The sequence below is a fragment of the Hyperoodon ampullatus genome, assembly GCF_949752795.1.
Source record: "Hyperoodon ampullatus genome assembly, chromosome: 17".
NCBI classification, from domain to species: domain Eukaryota; kingdom Metazoa; phylum Chordata; class Mammalia; order Artiodactyla; family Ziphiidae; genus Hyperoodon; species Hyperoodon ampullatus.
This window is the reverse complement of record NC_136930.1, coordinates 1-3497: the sequence shown is the minus strand read 5'-3', so window position 1 is coordinate 3497 and position 3497 is coordinate 1. Positions and strand designations below refer to the sequence as shown.

The following is a 3497-nucleotide window of genomic DNA, read 5'->3' as shown; positions in this document are numbered from 1 at the left end:
TTCTTCCTGAAGCTCTCTTCTCCCACGTCACCCTCCTAAATCACTCCTTCCTTCCTGTGTTTATGACTTTGAGGAGCCCCCAAGGTTTTCTCATCCCAAGGCCATGACAAGCAATGGCATCAGTGTGCCTGCTACAGATTCTAGGAAAGGGGCAGGGCCACACGAGGGTCTGGCAAATGTGACTGACAACCAGATGTGAGAGTACATGGGACAACCTCAGCCTCTCTTCAGTCCTCAGCCTCTATCCAAGGTTTCTCCATAGCACACTATTGACATTTTGGGCCAGATAATTCTTTTGGGGTGGTGGGGAGGGCTGTCCTATGCCTTGTACGGTATGTAGCAGCATCCTGGCCACTACCCACTAGATGTCTGCAGCACCGCCCCCCACCACCCCACACACCCCGGATGTGACAAAGAAAAATGTCTCCAGCCACTGTCAAACGTCCTGGAGGACGGGTGATGGCAAAATCACCCTCAGGAGCCACTGCTCTTTCCAATGACTCTGTTCACCCATGAGGACTCAAAACCCTCTCCTCTGCTGGCTTAGCATTCGACTCTCCAGAACGTCTACCGTGTATCAAAATGCTATTTGAAATCTGATAGTATTTATCTCTGTAACGGTATCTGATGAAAGTAAAACTCTTTCGCCAGATGGTAAGAACCTCCCAGGTGATTAATCCACATTTACCTTATCTCCTACCCAAGACACTGGAAATTACAGAAATGATCGGACACCCATTTTCGGGATCCGTTCAGGAAGTACCTGTTGTCTGAGGCTTTTTGGCAACCTGAACAACTGAATTAAAGTAAAATATTCTGCCTGACCATGGCTTTGTGAGACAAGACACAAACCTGTAGCAGGACCCTCCTCTCTGCTGTTTACGGAATTGAGGTATCTGACTGGAAAGCCGTTGGAGGTGAACTACCCAAGAAAGCAGTGGGTTCAGGATGAGAATTTGGAAAGGGTGACAAGGGAGGGGAGAATGAACCTCAGCTGAAAAGAAAGGGGAAAAGTACCAAGAGATGAGTTCTCTTGACTGAAGAGAAGATACGCTGAAAGCCATCAGCTTGCCCTCGGGGCCCTCAGCTCTCTGGGGAGCTCTAAGGGAAGGGTGAGCCTGGACCTACGACTCCGGACTCCTGGTCTCGGCCCCCAGGCCTGACCATTCACTCAGACTCTCAATAAATACTTGTATTCAAAGACCTTACACGGGGACCACATCTGGGAAAACATCGCCGCACCCTCATCATAAGTCACAGGGGGAGACCCGAACTGGCCAAGCCATGACAGGAGCTGTGAGGGCGACAAGAGAGCACGGCAGGGATCGGACATTGGATCGCCAGAAGCCCTCCGCCCTCCTGGTTCGTAATGCCAGGGCCCCATCGCCGCGTATCGCCGGACCCCGGTCCTGCCTCCGTCGCGCACCCTTCGCCAAGGTTGGCCGGGGTCTGGAGTCACCATCCCCGGTTCGGACCTACAGACCTCGCCGCTGCTGAGCTCTACAGATCCCGCTCCTTCCACACAGTTCGCCGAGTCCGCGGGCCTTACTGAGCCGCGCCGGCCACCGTCCGCGAGGCCTTGGCGCGCCTGTGACGTCACTGTCGTGCGCCTCTCCCGCAGCAAGCGGAGTATGGCTCTCGCACGGCGGCTGCGGCTGTTGTCGCTCGCGGCTCGGTTGCTTCTGGCGCCTTGCGGGGACCTGACGGTCCGCGGTCCCAACGAGCCGCTGCCCGTGGTGCGCATCCCGCCGGCTCTACAGCGGCAGCAGGAAGAGCAGCATAGCGGCCAGCGTAGCCCCCCCCGCGGCCGATGCTGGCGCGTCCTGGGCTGCCGCTGATGGCAGTGCGGCGACCCGACTTCAACCAGCCGGCTCACCTCACGCTGGGCTCTTGGAACCCGCGCCACTCTCTTCGTGCGGCTGGAGGAATCGGTGCACCCACGCGGACCATTTCTCCATCGAGTGCACGCAACATGAGGCTCCAGCGCTGCGGAACCTTTCGCCCAAGGGCAGCTGCACTGAAGTTTGTCTGGAGCTCCCCGTTCTGAGCACGCTACAGGAGGCTGCTCCCGAAGTTGTTCGGCCCACAAACGTGCAGTCGAGTACCATTCCCCCACTTCTTCGTGGGCGCCACATTCTCTGCGCCGCAGAAACCGGCAGTGGCAAAACTCTCAGCTACATGCTACCTCTCCTTCAACGGCTGTTGGGCCAGCCAAGCCTGGACCCCTGTCGTATCCCTGCTCCTCGAGGCCTGGTTCTTGTGCCTTCTCGAGAATTAGCCGAACTGGTGCGTGCCGTGGCCCAGGCCTTGGGCAGCTCCTTGGACCTTCAGGTGCGGGAGTTAGGGGGAGGCCATGGCATGAGGAGGATCAGGCTGCAACTGTCCAAACAACCTCCAGCAGATATTCTGGTGGCCACGCCGGGGGCTCTGTGGAACGCCCTGAAAACTCAACTGATCAGCCTGGAGCAGCTCTCCTTCTTGGTGTTGGATGATGCAGACACGCTGTTGAATGCAATCTTCCTGGAACTGGTGGATTACATCTTGGAGGGGAGCCATATAGCAGAAGGCGCATCTGACTTAAAAGACCCCTTCAATCCCGAAGCTCAGTTAGTGCTGGTGGGTGCCACATTTCCCGAAGGTGTAGGCCAGCTGCTGAGTAAAGTTGCCAGCTTAGACTCTCTAACCCCCGTTACCAGTGACAAGCTCCACTGCATCATGCCTCATGTCAGACAGACATTCATGAGGCCGAAGGGAACAGAGAAGGTGACTGGGTTGGTACAGATCCTCAGGCAGCACGACAGAGCATATAGGACTGGCGCCGCAGGAACTGTTCTGGTGTTCTGTAATTGCTACAGCACTGTGAACTGGCTGGGGTATATATTCTGGATGACCACAAAATCCAACACTTAAGACTGCAGGGACAGATGCCAGCCTCAATGAGAGCAGGCATCTTCCAGTCCTTCCAGAAGGGCTCCCGAGACATTCTTCTCTGCACAGACATCGCCTCTCAGGGCCTGGACAGCACCCAGGTGGAGCTAGTCATCAATTATGATTTCCCTCTCACCCTGCAAGACTACATCCACAGAGCAGGGAGGGTGGGCCGGGTGGGGATCGAGGTGCCAGTCACTGTCATCAGCTTTGTGACCCATCCCTGGGACGTGAGCCTGGCTCAGAAGATTGAACTGGCAGCTCGCCAGAGGAGAAGCCTTCCAGGACTGGGGTCCTCAGTGAGAGAGCCTTTGCACCAGCAAACCTTATTGCAGCGGGCTTATATATGATGCCATAACAGGGACCTTTCCCTCTGTGCTGGATGGGTGAGCACACTTGTCAGTAGGGTGCTCTGGGCTGCCTAGTCACCTTCTGAAGACCCGGGCTGCTGTCTGGTTTCAAAAGGTAAGTTGCTGGCCAACACTTGAGGGTGAACTACTGAGCTTGGTTCTCTGTAGTCTTTCACGTGAAGAATAATGTCGATCTTGGCTCTGTATTATGTCATGGTT

General features: G+C 55.8%; 1 pseudogene across 1 annotated transcript; it reads left to right on the top strand.

The window, feature by feature from the left end:
- The first annotated feature begins 1631 nt into the window (after positions 1–1631).
- LOC307065637 (putative ATP-dependent RNA helicase DDX28) lies at positions 1632–3278 on the top strand (annotated as a pseudogene). The gene has a single exon. The product of its transcript is annotated as a putative ATP-dependent RNA helicase DDX28 (transcript).
- Positions 3279–3497: the final 219 nt, after the last annotated feature.